The 20,580-nt window shown below is 42.6% G+C and overlaps 2 long non-coding RNA genes across 9 annotated transcripts in view; both read left to right on the top strand.

Moving 5' to 3' along the window:
* LOC147032728 (uncharacterized) overlaps positions 1-20,580 on the top strand; it is a 161,710-nt gene that overhangs the window by 17,922 nt on the left and 123,208 nt on the right. The gene's annotated exons all lie outside the window — the stretch shown is intronic.
* Positions 9,516-13,148, top strand: LOC147032729 (uncharacterized). Its single transcript, XR_015055324.1, has 2 exons — positions 9,516-10,558; positions 10,641-13,148. It is a non-coding gene; the product is annotated as an uncharacterized LOC147032729 (long non-coding RNA).

The following is a 20,580-nucleotide window of genomic DNA, read 5'->3' as shown; positions in this document are numbered from 1 at the left end:
CTCACGGACGAATTAAAGGACATCATCGAAATATTATTTCAGCTTTGAGGATCAGATGTCGTCCGAACTAAACAAGTGTCCAAATCTGGAGTGAAATCTGATAATTTAAATAAATAGAGTCCTATCACCAAGCCGATATACCTGTTTACTTTAAGCAACCAAAGCTATGTTCCCTCCTTCTCCATACATACACAAGAAAATGTGACATTTCCAAAGCATTAAACTTATCTTTTTCTTCTGTTTGGAGAAGTATATGGAGTGAAGAAAAGATTGAGGAATGTGCCAAAATTAACCAGCTTCATTGAGCTATATGATTTAATGCATTCATTGCGAGACCTCGCCCCATCCCCCAGAGGCCAGAGGGACTGTTTATCCACAGAGACTGTCAGATCTGTCTGTATTTTCGGAGGTTTTGCGAGGTGCTCTGCATGGAATCAAAGCAAATCTGTTGAAAAACAGACATTTTAAAAGAAAGTTTAAACACTTGCGTGAACCGCAAACCGATGTACCATGTGACGTGCACAGATGAGCATCCAATGTGGCGCATTACCTGCATCGTTTATTTTACGGGTGATTAAACTTTGCGATGTCTCCAGGGTTGTTCTACATTAACCAGCAACTCTTTTGTGGATAAAATAATTCTTTGAACAATTCATTTTATTTATTTAATCGCTGCAGGTGTGGTGAAGACCGGCTTTAAAGTTAAGGGGATCATATATGGTATGCAGCCACAGTCTGGCCAGCTGTTCCTTATCAACCATTTAATTTGAGTGCTTAAGTCACTTGCCGAGCACCCTACAGTCGATAGCGGTACTGTGCTATGTCATTCTGAGTGAATCGTTCACTCACTGCAGACGCTTTTGCCGAGACGCATCATTCAAAGCGAGTGAGTGGTCCGTGCGCCGTCATCCTGAGCGAGTGGTTCATGCTCCGCCATCCTGAGCAAGTGATTTATTCTCGATCATCCTGAGTGAGTGGTTTGTGCTCCGTCATTCTAAGCGAGTTGTGAAATCGCACCTGATTTCGGAACCGTTTGCCGTATTAACATGTTTTCTAAATGACCGAAGCAATATTTTTTTTTCCACGCATCACACAATGTTTGTGAACATATCCCTGAAACATCTATATAAATGTAACTTTTTTTCAGTGAAAGCTATAAAAGCTTTCTGGGTTGAATACAGGATGAACTGCAGTTGGTAATCACACTGACTCCAACCTGCCGATTCCCGAAAAATTGCCATTATCAGCCAAGCATTAATGAGTGTGTGTATGTGTGTGTTGTTCATAAAGCATAACGTACTCTCTCTGCTAACTCCCCTACCCCCACGCTCTCTCTCTTCAGCCCAATCCTTGCTCAACCCCCTCTCCCAATACAGTGCAGCACCCTCCTCCCATACCACTCTCTCCCTCTCTCCCTCTCTCTCTCTCCCTCTCTCTCACCCTCTCTCTTTCTCTGTCTCTGTCGATGGACATATCCGAATGGTGGTTATGTCTGGATGGTGTATGTCTCTGGACGTGTCCTGATGGGAGTTTGTCTCTGCACGTGTCCAAGCAGTGTTTGTCTCTGGACAGCTTGGCTCCGGACGCATCAAGGCGGTGTTTGTCTCTAAACGTGTCCAGGCGGTATTTATTTCCGGACGGGAGTTGTCTCCAGACGTGTCTGGACGGGAGTTTGTCTTCAGATGGGAGTTTGTCTCCGGACATGTCTGGACGGAAGTTTGCCTTTGGATGTGTCGTGTCTAAGCAGTGTTTGTGTCCGGATGGCTTGGCTCCGGATGTGTCTGGAAGGTTTTGTCTCCGGACGTGTATGGGCGCTCTTTGTCTCTGGTTGATATTTATCGTATGACGGGCATAAAATGGATGTCAAACATGATTTTGTTTCTGTCTTCACTGTTATTCTATGCAGAATCATTTTGATGAGACAGTATGAATCGTAATTTACATTCGACCACACATCTGCCTTCCCTTCCTCTCACCTCTCGCTGCCCTCCATTCCTCCAATCCTCCTCGCTCCCCCTCTCTTTTCCCCTCCACTTCTTCTCTCTCCCCCTCCCCCCTCTCTTCTCTCTCCCCCTCCCCCCTCTCTTCTCTCTCCCCCTCCCCCTCTCTTCTCTCTCCCCCTCCCCCTCTCTTCTCTCTCCCCCTCCCCCTCTCTTCTCTCTCCCCCTCCCCCTCTCTTCTCTCTCCCCCTACCCCTTTCTCTTCCCCCCTCTTTTTCTCCCCCTCCCCTTTAGTACTTCCGTCAGCAAAGTGATGGCTGGTATTTGCGAGTAATAATAATGATAACAAGTCTGAAGACGACAATGGTTCACGAGCGGTATTTGACGATGTTGATTGTTTCTGAAGTCAAGGATGAGACAATGTGATGATTTTTGACCAAGTTATAATAATGATCAACATGATGTGGTACGAGTGACAGGTTATTAGCTGCAAAATGTTGAAAACCCGGTTTCGTTCAACAACTTTCAAAATTTGACCTTTGCATCACCTTTAAAGGTCACAAAACAATGTTGTGGATATTAAAATAAGGAAACAGGATACATGCTATAGCTTAATGGAGTTAGTTCATCGAAGAAGGTTGAAAACCCGGTTCGATTCCCACAACTTTGAAAATTTGACCTTTGTGAACTTTAAAGGTCAAAGGTCAAGGATTATGACCTTTGGTGCAAAACTTCCTCTGGAACATTCCAGGAACAATATAACGTCATATAGGCTATATGGCATTTCACACTCCTCGGATTATCCATACTTTGATGAAATCACCGTAAAAACAAACTTGTAGGGGGCGCCACGGGCAAGGTGTTCGAGATAGATCAAAATGGTTTCAAGACTTTAGGTGGGGAATAACCTCAAGATTATGCATAAAAAATATTGTCATCCCAGCTCTCAAAGTTTGGGCGGTCATATGATTTTTATGTCAAAATTTGCAATTTTCTAAGTTTGTGACCTTGTGACCTTGACCTTGTGACCTTGACCTTGGGACTAAAATGAAAAATCGAGCTCTGTGGGTCTATGCAGGTGCCATTGGGCGAACCAAATACCGAAACCCCTGTCAGATTCGGCAAACCTCCCCAGAGAAGATGCAAATTGAAATAGGCTACCCCCTATAAACACATGTTTTTTGGGCATGGCTCCGCCCATAATGGGCGCACCATGCCCATTTTTAGGAAAACACAACTAGATCATGATATAAACCTCCCACCAAAATTTTGTCAGGATCGGATCAAAACCCACGGAGCTATGTTCGGGACAGACAGACAGACAGACAGACACACAACAATAACGAATATAGTGGTCACATATATTTTCGTGAACCAATAATAATGGAGGCCCACACTCATGACAGCTTTAGGGCGTTCATGTTAAATCGAGAAACGTTCAAGACAGAACCAAGGTACATAAAATATATATTACATGTACATAATATATACTTACCAACAGAACAAGGTCACCCAACTTACTACAGCACCAGCCGATACCTGTAATGACTTGAATGGCTGAGCTCTGATTGAAACAAAAGCAACCACAACAACAACAAAAAATTTATAACAATGGTATCTTACCTTTGGTTCACATCCGTATTTCTTTCTCAATAGCCAGTCAACCCAAAGCAACGTGCCAACTTCCCTATAAAAAGAGCTTCTTTGTGTGTTGGCCTGGTCTATTGTGCCTGACATTTTGTAATACAATGACACCGAGCTGGAGAGTCATATGGCAGGCCAAGGTATAATACTTGTGTGCATAGGATTTTTGTAAGCTACATGTCTTTCCAAATATAATTAGTTCAAATGGAGAAAAACTAAAAGCTGCACAATGATTTTAAAACCCAAATTAGAATGCACAGTGCGTAAATACACCAGCAAGCCCACCACCCCCTCCCCCGGTCCACTTTTTGTTGCAATTTTTGGTCCAAATTAATTTTTCTAACAGTGGGTTGACATCTAATGCAGGTGAAGGTATATCCAGATGCATTTCCATCGAATTATATGTTCCATTTATTAACCCTGCACTACCTGCGTTCTTTGTGGTTAATATGTTACCCATTTTAAACTTTCTCTGACCAGTGGTTTGAGAGGAGATGCAAAACTTATTATCATTTCGGATGCAGCATTTCCTGTATGGTTGCTGGTTACATCATCGTTGGGAGTGCAGTTTTGCTGCTTATACAGTGCCTTCTGTAGGTTAGAGCATGAATTTGGAATTTGGCCAGGATACCGGCGATAGCTCGCCTATTCTTCGCAAAGGACACCATGGGATTCTCAACATACATCAACTAATGATGGCAAACAGGACACCCAGTTTTCATGTACATCCGAGAGATGGCACACATATTTATGCCCTGCCCTGCCTGAGAAACACCAGGATGACGGTTTATGGCCGAGTCGAGATGACAGTTTATTTCAGCCCAGGCAAGATAGCTCATGTCCTGCCAGACGATGGAAAATTGACACACAGACATTAGATATTATTGATACTCAATCACGTCTCGTACCCATAATTGGAGGGAACAATCGAACAGCTCTCACCCAATCAGCTACCACAGGTGGCTCGGATTTCCAGAAATTAAGTCCCATGCTCTTCCAGCCAAATAAAGGTGCATAAAGTAACCAAGTAAAGCTAAAAAAAGGTAAGCCTTTTGCTGTTTCAAACCATACCTGGGTTTCTGTACAGCTGCAGACATACACAAGTTGCACATGAACGAGAATCCCAATGCTACACCCCCTGCATCCTCCATGAGACTAAAACACATGAAATTTTTTTTTAAAATCTTCAACTTCATCCGTCCATCAATTAGGACCATTCTCTGTGCAGAGCATTGGTGCTACTGAAGCAGTCTCCTTGGCTATTGGGCACAATCCTGGACAGGTCACCATTCTGACACAGGATACCAGCAAGCTGCCACTCATTTTGCCAACCTCAGAATGATGACAGGCAGAGTCAACACCGCCTGGTATTAATACAATAGATGAGCAGGATTTGAACTCATGATCCTTGTTTCCGAAATGGATCCCAAATCCATCACCCCAACCATTAAGCGAACACCAGCCATATATTCAACTTCAGTTGCTCATAAAAATGTAATATCACGAATATTAGAAACACATTTGTATTATTATTGGTGTGAATTATGACAACGCAGCAACTCACACACTTAACCTCAGTTAAAGCATGCCTGTGTCTCTGTAGTGATGTCTGGAGAGGTGTTTTGAATTGCACGTATTAATTTCGTATATGTACGTATGTATGTAAAAGGGGAAATTCATTTTCCTCTTGTATATACAGCATGCGTATATATTTTTTTATACATATATTTTTTATACATATATTTTACATATATATATATATATATATATATATATATATATATATATATATATATATATATATATATATATATATATATATATTGGTTCACGAGCCTGGTGTTGGCGCAGTGGTTAGGGCAGCGGCTTAGGATCCAAAAGGTCCTGAGTTCAAGCCCCGTTGGGCCACTGAATTAATACACCAGGGGGTTGACTCAGCCTGTCATCCTTCCGAGGTCGGCGAAATGAGTACCAGTATACTGGGCCAGTGTATACCCCGGTAAAAATAGGTGTACCATATCCCTGTGTCGTCAGAGGCGACCAGGTTTGCGTCAGGAAGGGCATCCGGCATAAAACATGTGCCAAATCACTATGCGGATCATACGGATGATCCGCTGTGGCGACCCCTAATGGGAGCAGCCAAAAGAAGAAGAAGATATATATATATATATATATATATATATATATATATATATATATATATATATATATATATATATATATATATATATATATATATATATATATATATTGGTTCACGAGTCAGTAAGTGACCACTATATTTGTTATGGGTGTGTCTGTCTGTCTGTCTGTCTGTCCCGAGCAGAGCTCCGTGGGTTTTGATCCGATCCTGATAAAATTTGGGTGGGTGATTTATATCATGAACTCGTTGTGTTTTCCTGAGAATGGGCATGGTGTGCCCATTATGGGCGGAGCCACGCCCAAAAACGTGTTTTTAGGGTGTAGCCGATTTCAAGTCGCATATTCTCTGAGGGGGTTTGTCGAATCTGGCAGGGGTTTTGGTATTTGGTTAGCCCAATGGCACCTGCATCGCCCCACGGAGCTCAATTTTTCATTTTCATCCCAAGGTCACGAACTTAGAAAATGTCAAAAAAATCAATGAATTGGGCATCGAGCTCCTCGGGTTTTCAACTGTTTCGAATGAAAGTTGGTATGCAAGTAGTGCTCTTCGAGTACTACAACTTTCATCATTTACATTTTTTCCGATTCCCGCCAGTTTGCCCATGGCGCCCCTCGAAGGTCAAAAAATAAAAGGTGAACCGTGTACATTGCTCGTGAACCATCGCCGTCTCCAGACTATATATATATATATATATATATATATATATATATATATATATATATATATATATATATATATATATATATATATATATATATATATATATATATATATATATATACATATATTGTTATGGTTCAGCGGTGGCGGGATTCGCACCCTACTCTTGATCCCAGTGTTAAGGATTCGGACGTCACTTAACAGCACCGCCGTCTCCGGGGTTATAACCCCAGCTAGTTTGGCACAATTCTCGGGTGACGCGCCTCAGATCACGATATGAAAATACACCTGTGCCTTACCAGTTGGGGAAATAGACCCCGGTTACAGACTGGTTTTGTCAGAGACAGAGCGAATTCTGCCAGTCTGTAACCATTTTGGTTTTATATACCAATCGAGCGAATTGTTTCTCAGCACGGCACGAACAAACCCAAAGCGGCAACTTCATTCGAATCAGCCAGATTTATTGGGGACACATCGGGGAACACAACACAAGCAAGCATGCACGACAATGTTATTATCAATCTATAAACCGTTCTTAACTTGGGAGCTACGGATTACGAGTTTCGAAGGGGACCCTAGTGAGATAAATCTTAGACAACATGCAGACAATACACGGACAGCATTCAGACAAGATACAGAGTACTTGGCGATGCTTCATGGACGAGATGAAAAGTGTCAAAGGCCCGAATGTGGCTCATGACAAGCCGATGGCCACGGATTGGAGCACCCAAGCTCAAACACGCCGCGTGGTAAAATGGCGGCGTCGTCGTCCTTTTGTCGCACCACCCACGCACGCAGCCTCAGCGCGTTCAGCCCCCGAAAGGTCGACAGTACCAGAGCGGAAGGTCCACGTGTGCTCCAGCTGGCCCTTCACAAGGTCCAGCGTACAAATCCAGGCCTGGCCTGTTCACCAGACAAGGCCAAATTGGGGTGTTGGGCTATTCAGGCGGATCGACAAACGTGTCGAGGACCTCTTCATAAAAGTCGATCGCCGAGTCCCCTCATGCAGTTGCTCCTGCCTCTTTCACGAAGCAGATCGCAGACAGACACAGCCGTCCCTTACACAGCCGATCACGACTCTACCTCAGGCAGATCCACCCCTGCCTTTCCGGTGCTCGCTCGCCTCCCAGCCGACGGCAGGCAGACCTCATGCAGTCCCTTCCTTGCCTTTCTTTCGGCTCGCTCTTCACGAAAAAACCGATCGCAAAAACCCTCATGCACTTTCTTCTACTGCCGATCACCCGACTTGACACTCGTCGTTTCTCTGTTGCCTTCCCGGCACTCGCTCGCCTCAAAGCCAAGCAAAGGGTGGAGACTCTAGTCCGGAGAGGGGAACGAAGAAGAAGAACCTCCCGGTACACCACCACTGTATGAACAATGAACATGCTTCCTACATCTCCTGACACACATGTAACGTCCATTTACCGAACAACCTGACTAAACATGCGTTTAATGGGGGATCTGGGCTAATCGTATATTTAATAACACACTAAGGTCCATTTCTGCAACAATATGTATATATATATATATATGTATATATATATATATATATATATATATATATATATATATATATATATATATATATGTATATATACACATATGTAATGTTTATGCACATATTATACACATAATGAACCATATGTAATGGTTCACACATCTGCGTTGGAATTTCACGATGTTCTGGATCTATTTACACTTCTGTTCCTTTTCCAAATCGCAATTATGAAAACACATTGATGAAAGGCTCAGTGAGGAGTTTGTAGATCAATCACATCAGTTTACTTTTATGTTTATTACAAAGACATCATAGTCAATAATGAACACACACACACACACACACATCTCGTGTATGACGTTTGAACCTGGGTTCTCCTGAATCAAGAACCAATGGTTGAATTGAATGCTCATAAGCCAACCCTAGCATGTTACCTTTAATTTCTGTATATTTAATTGATGTTTTTGTTGTCTACAAAATCTGTTGCGAAAAGACCCCAAGGATGATGCATTATAAATGTAATAAGCATGAAATAGTTGCACGAACCTCTAACTAAGCTGTTTTATTGCTTGGTTTCTGCTTTATCGATAGTCTATACGGCAGGCCATTCTTCTCCAGTAACTCAAGAGTAAAGGCCCGATGTGTGTTATCTTCGGTTGTCGTTCATACGTGTTTCGGGATGGCTCTGCCCAGGTCTTAGCTCGAGAGCCATGCCCTTTGCACGTATGGTCTCAGGAATTTGCACCTCTGGGCCGCCATATGAGTCGAGGTTCTGTGCTGACAGCTGGTCGGTTACCAAAACAGTTGAAACCATTGTTCGGCCTGTTTGGGTGAACACATGGTGAAAAGTGAAAAGAATGTAAGTTGTTATGAACGAAACCCTTCGAATCCACCACCTATTTTACAATTCGACATGGCACCATGTACAGTGATATTCGGTATCCGTACGGCATGTTATTACCTCCGCCACCGAAGGTTGAAGGAGGTTATGTTTTTACCCCTGGTCTGTCTGTTTGCTTGTTTGTGTGCAGAATATCTCAAAAAGTTGTGGATGAAATTGGTTGGCAGGTTTGTTGTGTCACAAGGACGGAATGATTGGATTTTGGTGAAGATCTGATTGCGGATCAGGATCCTAGAATTTTTAAAAGTGATTCTTCACCGTTAGTCCAGGGGAAATGTGAAAAAGCATGCTGTGGTGTCATTATGAAGTTTTTTTTTTTTTTAATTTATTTTATTTTTGGTTGATTCATCATCTCTGAGCTATCCTGAATCGGAATCAGCTGGGTTCCAGACTCGCACCTTTTGAGGAATTTTTTTAGAGGCGAAAAACAAAATGGACACCACCGACTTTTGATAAATTCTGTTTTGGGCTATATCTTCACTTCTAATGCACTTACAAACACAATTTTGGTGTCTAGTACAATGTTTTCATGGTCAAGGAATCTGATAATGATAAAACTGAAGGTGTATATGTTAGACCTGTCTCATATTTTCAAGATGGCCACCATTTTAATATGAAAAATGGCGATTTTTTTTTATTTTTTTTTATTTTTTTTTTTTTTAACAGTTCCACTGATCACTTCGAGTAAGAAATTGAATTTGATGAACCCTCAAATATTAATACTACCTACAATAATCGGTCAATGACAGCTGAAGTAACTTACTTGCAATGATCAATGAATTGATGATTATATTGGAATACGATTTTTACACAAATATATCCAGATACATGTTGAGAGTTGACTATGACTTTGGGTTATGTCTTCAAGTAAGTATGTACATGTATATGATTTTGAAATTACCTTTTATTTTTAGGCAAACAAATATTAACTTTGTTAAGGATGCAATGTTCTACATTATGTTCAATCTTCGTCATAGTCATCGTGATGAGCAGCTACTGCCCTTGTCTGTTCGTTACACCAGTCTGATCCAGCATTACAACTGCAAAATATCGAACATGACATCTGTGCTGCCACACAACCACACCTCCCGGTGGAACATGGCCGGCTGGTGGAGCATCCACACTTGATCAGCTGCAGAATGGTGACTGGTGCAGCAGACACATCAGGTGTAAGTGTGGTTGGACACAACGTCGCATCGTCCTCACCTTCTTGCCATCGATACTTGATGGGATCCAAGTTCGGAGGGTCTGACTGAGTGGCCGCTTTCCATATAATGACTTGATGATGAGCACGATGTACATGTTGAACAAAGGCATCATGCGATGGGGGCAACGACTTCATTTTCGGAGCAGAAGTAATCTTGGAGTTGGCCATCTTAGACTTCCACAACTGATACCGGTGTGAGGACATATCACCTTCGACTTTGGAACCATAACAGGCACAATGAAGGTAGTTGCCTCAGATATCATCTTTTCCTCGTCTGCTTCCAGCTGACCAAGTAAGGTGGGATGATGTCCGCCCATTAGTACCTTCAGCGCTGTGGCCTTTCCAATGCCAAACAAATACGACACAGTATCGCATCCAGTCAGAGCATGTACAGCAGGCAGATATTTGGTGATGTTTTTGTGTTTCAGTGCTGTTTGGTGAATATCTACATTCATCCTCCCAGCACACGGACTCTCCATGCTGACATCCACAGTCATCTTTTGCTCGAGGTATAAATGAATCAACAGGACAAAGACATCTGTATCGTCGCAGACCACTTTGATGTGTGAGTCACCACTGACACCTGACACAATTCTAACTAAGTGATGGATGATGATGACATCTGCTTCTTCATGGTGTGTTTTCAGATCCTGTCTCTGGAGAGTGGAATTGTTCCATACTTGTACTGGTGTAGGATCTTTTCCAGTGATCACCAGTTTGGCCTGGTTGGCCACAATGTGGGTCATCAGGTACTGACAGATCAAATCGATCAGTTGTACTTTGTTGTAGGCTACATTTAGGACCACTTTTTGTGCTGGAAGTGTTGTGTGTAAGTTGAGTTGATGTTTTCGACTTGAATCATGACCTGCGTGACTGGATCTCGTCGTTTGTTTCGTGCTGATTTTGATTTGCCTGTCGAAAATCAGGTATACGTCACAACACTCCAGGTGGTATTTGATGGTTCCCATGAAGTTAATCACATAATCCTCAACTGTACCATTTGTGGGCCAATGTACAGTTCACAGTCCATAACATGGCGCATCCATCGATAATGACAGCATCTGGAACACCTTGGATTCGACTTGATTGCTCAACTTGGAGTTTCGTCTTCAGGATTGCTTTTGACTGAGCCCGCATCGCACTGCTCTCATCAAACAAGGAGGCTGGGGCAGGGGACAGTTCATAACAGAGGACATCCTTGATATCAATATCCCTGTATTGTTGGAGACATATGATTCGGGTGTAGATCAATTCGGTATCATATACTGGCCTTCCATCCAGCTTGATGCTCTTTTTGGTCGAAGTCATCAGGGTCACTTTCCTGGTTCGTGTCTTGTTGAAGCTTGTTGGCCATCCAGAGTCAAATTGCACCATCTGTTGTCGCCCAATCTTGAGAGAATCATCAATGTTTACCTTGTCTGTCACATGAAACATAGTAGTAGACACCAAAATTGTGTGTGTAAGTGCATTAGAAGTGAAGATGTTGCCCAAAACAGAATTTTTCGAAAGTCAGTGGTGGCCATTTTGTTTTTCGCCTCTAAAAAATAATCCTCAAGGGTGCGAGTCTGGCACCCGGCTGATTCTGATTCAGGATAGCTCAGAGATGACGAATCAACCAAAAAACTTCATAATGACGCTAAAGGTCCTGTCACACCTTGCCGTTTTAGCCAGCGTATGGCAAGGTATCAAAATGTATGTAAAACGCTGGCGTACGCTGAACTATTGATGTTTTTTTTCAGTTTTTTGGCATATTCCTAACGAGTTGGACGTATGCATAACGTATTAGTAACGTCCACAGAACATTTCGATAAGTTATAGATAACTTATACCAACGAATGCTGAGTGTGTTGTCAGCGTTCACAATGTATGCCCAACGAAAGTCTAATGTATGCATAGCGCGGCAGCGTATCGCCGACGATCACGTGGCGTAGCCTATTAATAGGTTGCCGCTCGACGATTCAAGCCGCTGTCACACCTTGCCGTTTTAGCCAGCGTATGCCGACATGAAAAAATTTGTCGAATAAGTTATGGGTAAGTTTTGTATACTTTAAGAGCACGCTGGTATACCTCGTAGTACGTCGACAAATCTTCAGCATGTTGAAAATTTTTCGACTTATGCCAGCGTATGACTCACATTCTGCATACGCTGGCATACGTTGGCCATGAGTTGTAGGCACGTTACGCGATCGTTGACACACGTTGCTTGTAAGTTACTCATAAGTCGAAACACATCGAGGTAATGTTTAGCTTACCCGAAACTTCTTTCTAACCTATGAGTAACGTGCTTTGAACCTATGTGTAACGTATCTCCAACGCATATTGACGTATGAAGACGTATTTGACGTCTTCCGGACAACCACAGAACTTACTGAACGTGTTTCTAACTTACAGCTACCGTATAATGGCGTATTGGCAGCGTTTAGGGGAATTGGTATATAAAAATGGGGTTCACACAGGAGGAACCAGTCAGTGTTCCAAACTCCATGTGTTTTTTTTTTTCTTTCTTTTTTCGGCATGACTGTGATGTTGACACTTCGATTTCTAGTGTGGTTATGATTTAAATCGTTGAGCGGAAGCCTATTCATTATATTATAACCGCACTAGAAATCGAAGTGTCAACATCACCGGCATGCCGAAAAAAGAAAAAGAAAAACAACAACAACTTGGCGTGTTTCGACTTATGAGCAACTTACAAGTAACGTGTGTCAACGATCGCGTAACGTGCCTACAACTTATGGCCAGCGTATGTGGAACGTGTGAGTCATATGCTGGCATACGTCGAAAATTTTCAACATGTTAAAATTTGTTGACGAGCTCGGCGTGCTACAACGTATACCAGCGTACTACAACGTATACCAGCATGCTTCAGCGTGCTCTTAACGTATACAAAACTTACCCATAACATATTCGACGTGTGCCAGCGTTTCAGACAAATTTTTCATACGTCGACATACGCTGGCTAAATCGTCAAGGTGTGACAGGGCCTTAAAACACGCTTTGCCCTGAAATGGCTGTTTGGCATCTCGACTACGTTGAGAGATAGGGCCAAAAACGATACATAGCAGGACATCTCAAAATGTTTTGGATGGATTCGGACACAACTTGGAGGATACGTTGGGTGTGTGATGAGAAAGAATTGATTCAATTTTGGTGAAGATCCGAATCCAGATCTGGATACGAGAACTTTTTAATTTTAAAAAGTGATTCTTCACCATTGAGAGATGGTGCCAAAAACGAGATATAACTTTAAGACGAAATTTCAAAAATATTTGGCCGGATATGTTCCACTGGATCAGGCATTACATGGCAGAGGTATGCGCTCTAACGAGTGTCCTTCTAGTCGAATGTGTTTTGTCTATACTGTTCTGTAAACAATTTTTTTTTTGGTGTTGCAATCGCTCAAAGATCAGCAGATGAGCCATGCCTTTCAGATACGTTTGTTGCAAACACATTCATCAGCAGCACTTCAACATGGTGCAAAACTGCAATGAATACAATAAATACAACACTGTTTGATGAATCGGAAACATATCTAAACAATGATTCGGTCAATTTATTGACCGATATCCCTCAATGCCAGTCAGTATGGTTTCAGTATCACCAAAAGAGGGGGATCGGAGGTGGGGGGGGGGCTTCCGGTTAAAAAAGAACAACACAGTTTTGCTCTTGCAAGGTCAAGAATGGGATGTTTGGCCATTGCAGCAGATCTCGAAAAGCTTCTATTGTTCCACAAGGTTCATGTCCCCTTCCTTTTGGGGAGCATGATGGGTTACCATGGTTTCTGGAGCTTCAGACGGTGCTTGAACGCTCAATAAACACTTCCACTGACAATCTTCTGGCTTTTCTCGAGATGCAGACATTTTTTTTAAATTGTCATCAGATCATCCAGCTGTCATGGAAATTTATGATTAAATGTCTTATTTGCAAGGTGAGTGTTTTATTTCCTATTTGTGAACTTGTACTCGTATGTCCGTTGTTCAGTTATTGCGACAAATCATGTCCGTTGCTCGACGGGTGCTCCGACCATTTAGGTCCAGCTGTAGTTGAGGTTTTAATCCACTTTCAGGTTAAAAAAAAAATAAAAAATTGGTAAAAGGAGCAAAATCTAAATGTCATATAATTAGTTACGGTGATGAATGCGTGGGTAGAGCGGAGATGGCTTGGTGTTTAGTGGATTGGCGAATAGATGGATGTGATTTCTGCATCCTTGCATGACCTTACCTATCGATATTGAGGATGTTTTCGCAAGTGTTCTGCCTATCAGATAATAAGATCTACGAGAGAATGGGGGTAGTGGCGACTCTTGGGGAGTAATTACCCCAACTAATTTGTGCCTGCAGAAAGATGTTTTACAGCAAGCAAGCGTTCGAGATACAGCATTTCAATTTGGGTCTTGTGAATCATGGAGTATGAACGTGTACATTAACAAGACATTGAAACAAGAGGAAATCTCAACGCAGGACGAGGGCAATAGGCCCATCATGCATGTGGCACATCCACACTCCCCAAACCCAGTGCCGGATTAAGCCTCGGCTGGCCCTAAGGCACATTTTGAAATTTTAGAGAATGGCCTGAAAATTTTTAATTAGATCTCGGGCTCATGGAAATGGACCCCGGACAAAAGATGAACTGATTCAAGAACAAAATATTTAATACAAAAAAAAGACAAATATTTAATGTGAAAATAATTTTTGGCTGGCCCTAAGGCACATGCCTTGTCTGCCTCATGGTTAATCCAGCACTGCCCCAACCCTAACTTGGGTTGTCCACAATCAAATCCACAAGCACACTTACCCTCTATGACATCAACCGCACCCATACAAACCCCGAAACATTGCATTTGTGAAAGACATCTATCCCTGCACATGTTTTAATGAGGAAAATCGTTATCGGGCCTCTCATTAACCACCTTTCGCCGAAAATCGTTGCATTTGATTTTCATCATTCCTCGGTCATGAGTTTATCAATTTTAGTGATTAGCCATTTTCATGTAAGTACAAGTGGCAGGTAAAAAAAATCCATCTGCTTGGACAAGGAATGAAGCAATATTGTATGACTAAGAGCCACAGAGCAAAGGTGAATAACAGCCGCACATCCAATGGATGGCATTCACTTTCAAGATGTGTCGTCGTGAAAGGTCACGGGAAGTAATGAAAACGGTCGAACGGACATCACAGCCACCCAGCTTTGTTGCGCGAGGATCACGGGCGACAAACGTGGGGTGAAACTATTGACAGCTTTGGAACTGCAAAGTGCGAGCATCAAAAATTGATGGGCAAGAGGGCAACGGAAGGAAGGGTTCAAAAGTGGGAGAAAAATGGAGGTGCTCTTATTGGGACACTGCTTAAAATGGTGCCACAAAACATCTTTCATGTATCTTTAAAAAAAAAAAAAGAGAGCTTCACATATTCATATTAACACCCTTGAAATTTGCCATGCTGCCTTGTAATCAGCGTTGCTATGTGGTTCCTCCTTGTTGATTCTGCTTGCAACTGACAGAGCACTCTTAACTCTGTGCTCACAGCCCATGAGATGTGGTTTATTTTTGAAACTTTTTAGTGAAAACAAACATCCCATTTCTTTGTTTCGGACCAACAGCAACTTGAAGAATCGAAGTTTCTTCGATTTGGCGACCACTTTGGAGTTTCATTTGAAACCATTTGGCATTTGAAAAGGAGTCTTTGTTTCAACTGAAACTTTTTACTTCCCTTTTCAATATGTATACAGTGAACAGTACACAATTATTATTAACCCCCAACAGGGTGTCAGCCCAGCTGGTGACATGTTTTGGATCCTGGTAGTCGGTCCATTCATCTGTCTGCGACAAAAGTCATGGGACAAACGATTCTATTTCCGAATTTCGGCAATTGTTAACTTTTTGAGGGGAGAGAATCGTACAGGATTGTATATGCTTTTGGGAACCATTATTTATTTATTTATTTACGCTTTACCATCTCAACTGCCAACCTACAACTTCGAATTATTTATTTATATACAGTACGCTGTCGACATATCACCTTGAATTATTTATTTATACAACTTTTACCATTCAATAACCTACATACCAACTTGTTTGTTTATATACACTTTACCAAACCACTACCGACACAAAATTGGAATTATTTATTTCTTTAAAACTAGCAAAGGAACCCGGTGTTGCCTGGCAACACCAGGTCCTCCTCCCTCCCTTTCCCCTCCCTCATCCCACCCACCCATCCCTTCTCCTCCCTCCCACCTCCACCCTTCCCCTCCTTCATCCCACCCACCCCACCCTTCCCCTCCCTCCCACCTCCACCCTTCCCCTCCTTCATCCCACCCACCCCACCCTTTCCCTCCCTTTCCCCTCCCTCCCACCTCCACCCTTCCCCTCCCTCCCACATCCACCCTTCCCCTCCCTCCCACATCCACCCTTCCCCTCCCTCCCACCTCCACCCTTCCCCTCCCTCCCATCTCCACCCTTCCCCTCCCTCCCACCTCCACCCTTCCCTCCTTCATCCCTCCCACCTCCACCCTTCCCTCCTTCATCCCACCCACCTCCACCCTTCCCTCCTTCATCCCACCCACCTCCACCCTTCCCTCCTTCATCCCACCCACCTCCACCCTTCCCCTCCTTCATCCCACCCACCTCCACCCTTCCCCTCCTTCATCCCACCCACCTCCACCCTTCCCCTCCTTCATCCCACCCACCTCCACCCTTCCCCTCCTTCATCCCACCCACCTCCACCCTTCCCCTCCTTCATCCCACCCACCTCCACCCTTCCCCTCCTTCATCCCACCCACCTCCACCCTTCCCCTCCTTCCTCCCACCCATCCCACCCTTCCCCTCCCTCCCACCCCACCCTTCCCCTCCTTCATCCCACCCACCTCCACCCTTCCCCTCCTTCATCCCACCCACCTCCACCCTTCCCATCCCTTCCCCTCCCTCCCACCTCCACCCTTCCCCTCCCTCCTCCCACAAAGGAATTTTTACAGGGTGTATGTTAAAGTTTACACATGTACACAATTACTTGTAAAAAAAAAAAAAAAAAAAAATCTCTCTCGACAATTTGTACTCGGATGTCCATTATTTTTATAGCGCAGTCTCTGGGTGTCATTTGTATCTGTCCAGGCCATAACCTTTTTATCATTTGAGCTTTTGTCATCAAATTTTAAACAAACCTTAACATAAAGAACACGAATGAATAAATTTTAGATTTTTATGTTTTAGTTGATGCTTTAGTCAAGTTTAGTTTGAGTACAAAGCGGATGTGGGCGGGCGTTGCATTTGGAGATGTTTTCTAGTTTCCTTTGTGATTCTACTTATACAAAGTACAGTGTTGTGCTGTATCCATAGTGTGTGTCATTGTATCTATTATAGAGTGTAGAACACAATTATTGAATTTATGATTCTCCATGTGTATTGTGTTCAAAATACAAAGAAGCAAATTGCATTTAATTAATTTACTAACAAATCTGCCATTTTGTCAGCTGTATGGGTCAGCTTGGATATAATGAATGACACATGGGGTCACCCTGTTAATATGGGGTTATTTAGACTTAAGTAAAATATCAAGATTGTGGGTTACAGCTGTTGCGAAAAAAGAAACTCGCGAGTGGAACTTGCCAATGATAGGCCAAATGGCCCCATTTCATAGTTAAAAGTCGTACAGGATTGTGTGACCACCTGCTGAACTCAGTGTAGTCCCTCGAAGACCTTTTGTATGTATTTTCTTTATGCATGCAGAAAATATTAAATGTAATAGGTTCGACACCGACACAGTATTGACCTTTGAACAGCAGACGTAGTCCAAGCTCCGCCACTCTAGCGCTGAGAGGGGAATTTGACGCTGAAATGATGCTCAATTGCCCAAAGCGCCATAATTTCATGCTTTCACATCAATTTGATTAACAAGTAAAAGTTTTTTTTTGTTTTTTTAATATAATGATGTTGACCTTCCACGTGTGAAAATAACGTGGTCCAGAAAATTTCAGGGAAATTGGTTTTAAAATGCATAGGCCAAAGGAACAAATACAGAAACAAGCCGGTAGACGGACATGGGTAGTCGACTACCCAATAGAACCTGACGCAATGGGCCCGTTCGATGGGGAATGACCTGAGGATTAAGCACAAGAAAATTCATGATTCTTGCTTCAAGGGTAAATGCTGCAGATTGTTTTTTTCGTTAAAATACCCCCACATTTAGAGGTTTTTCGGCCGTTGCTAGACAACGGATGGGTCCATAGCAACGGTTCTTTCTCACACATAACTATGACATACCATGAACCTACCATACCAGTTTCATGTATATCTGACTCAGTCTCTGAGATATAACGAACTTTGTTTTTTTATTGTTTTCGACCAGGGTTCATTCAAAGTCTATCTTCTCCGACAGTTTTCATAGGATCCGGCTGAAAATATTTGACAATATGGCTGAATGTACTGCCCACAGTCGCTCGTGGCCCGATTTTTGATTTTCAAAAAAATTAATTTTTTATGATTTTTCTAAAATTTCAAAGTCCCGTTGCTAGGCAACGGTGGTGTTCATAGCAACGGTTCTCATTTGCACGCAACGAGGTCATGGTATGAACCTATCAACCAAGTTTCATCGAAATCGCCATTGTATTAACTGAAATCGCCATTTTAAATACTGATAATAAGGGTAGAACAAATCTCAAAAAAAATTAAAAAACTTTTTTTTGACAAGATCGACCACCCAACAAACTAGAAGGGCACTCGGTGGAGCGCATACCCCCACCACGCAATGCCTGATCCACGAGAACATATCGGGCCCAATACATTTTTGAAATATCATGGTCCCTATCGATATTGGCTCGATCTCTCAATGGTGAAGAATCGTTTAGAAAAATTAAATAATTCTGGTATCCAGATCCAGAGTCGGATCATCACCAAAATCGAAGCAATTCTTCCCCGTTGCACACCCAACCTGTCCACCAAGCTTCATCCGAATCCGTCCACAAATTTTTGAGATATCGTGCTATATATATCGTTTTTGGCCCGATGTCTCAATGGTGAAGATTCACTGAAAAAATTCCAGTATCCGGATCTTCACAAAAATCTAATCAGTTCATCCTTGTCACAAACCCAAGCAGCGCACAAATTTCATCCGAATCCGTCCACAACTTTTTGAGATATCCTGCACACAGACAAACAAACAAACAAACAAACAGACAGACAGGGGTGAAAACATAACCTCCTTCTACCTTCGGTGGCAGAAGTTACAACATTTTTCAAAAGTTCCACGGCATAACAGAGGAAGGGTGTGGGTTGAGGGAGAGTGAGAGAATAAATGAGATGAGATAAGATGAGTAAGGCTATAGGGAGGGAAGGGGCATGTATACTGACGTACAAATTAAATATTATCCCTCTTACATCAGGAAGATATGTGAGACTACATTAGAGCTAGTGAAGGCTGTAGTTTTGCTTCTTGCTATTGCATTTCTCAACTCGGACGGCACTCGGTAGAGCACATGCCTCCGCCAGGCTGAACAGTTTACATTTTGTATCCCACTCATAGGTCGGATCTGCATCCGGACCTGAACCAATATCGAATCGGCTTGTTATTGTCACCTACCCAACTCATCCACCAAGTTTTGTCATAATCCATCCACAACGTTTTGAAATATCATGCTACATATCATTTTCAGCTCTATCTCTCAATGGTGAACAATCACTTCAAAAATTCTAGCCTCCAGATCTGGAACTTCACCAAAATCCAATCAATTTGTCCTTGTCACACACCCAACCTGTCCCCCAAATATCGGCCAAATCCATCCTCAATATTTTGAGATATCCTCCGAACAGACAGACAGACAAACAGACTGACAGGGTGAAAACATAACCACCGTCCACCTTCAGTGTCTGAGGTCACAAGATAGAGAGTTCATAGAACACGATACCCCATGCAGTGTTCAACTCTAATAATAGTCCAATTCTAATAAAATGATGATGTCAAAGATCGTTAAAAAAAAAAATCCGGAGGTTTAGCGTCACTGAAGCACCTCACACGCAGGACATCACCTTTGTTTGTACACGATAATAAAACGACATTGAGTACCAGTTTAGGAGATGGAGGCTTTATTGATAGATTTCACATGACACCCAAGGAACACGAGGACACACAAGGACATCAGACACAGGTGGAGGCCATTCAGCCCATCATGCCTGCACCACATCATCACCACACTAATTTATCAACACAAGATCAAAATAATAAAATGCAAAATGTTTTTTTTTTTAATTGTTTTAATTTTGTAGTTTTAGTATTTTCTTCATTCCATCAGGGGAGGGAACATGGGCTTGGTTAAAAACACACAACATCAACCACACAACACCCTTTGATGAGACCCCCACCAACAGCACTCCGTACACAATCACCCATCAATGCTCAAACTACCTAAAAGTCCGATCAACATCCCCCTACCCCTCTATCTCCATAACTTCCAGGAACCTATCTAATTCTAATTTAAACTTATCTACTTTTTCTGCTGCCACTACCTTTCCAGGGAGGCCATTCCATGCATTAACTCCTCTCCGAGTGAAAGTCCCCTTCCTTACTACCGTCTTAACTCTCATCTTTACTCTCAGGC

The sequence above is a fragment of the Eptatretus burgeri genome, chromosome 2, assembly GCF_056783735.1.
Source record: "Eptatretus burgeri isolate ZD-2024b chromosome 2, Ebu_testis_v1, whole genome shotgun sequence".
Lineage (NCBI taxonomy): Eukaryota > Metazoa > Chordata > Myxini > Myxiniformes > Myxinidae > Eptatretus > Eptatretus burgeri.
The sequence above is the reverse complement of the archived record's forward strand: the minus strand, read 5'-3'. Positions and strand labels throughout refer to the sequence as shown.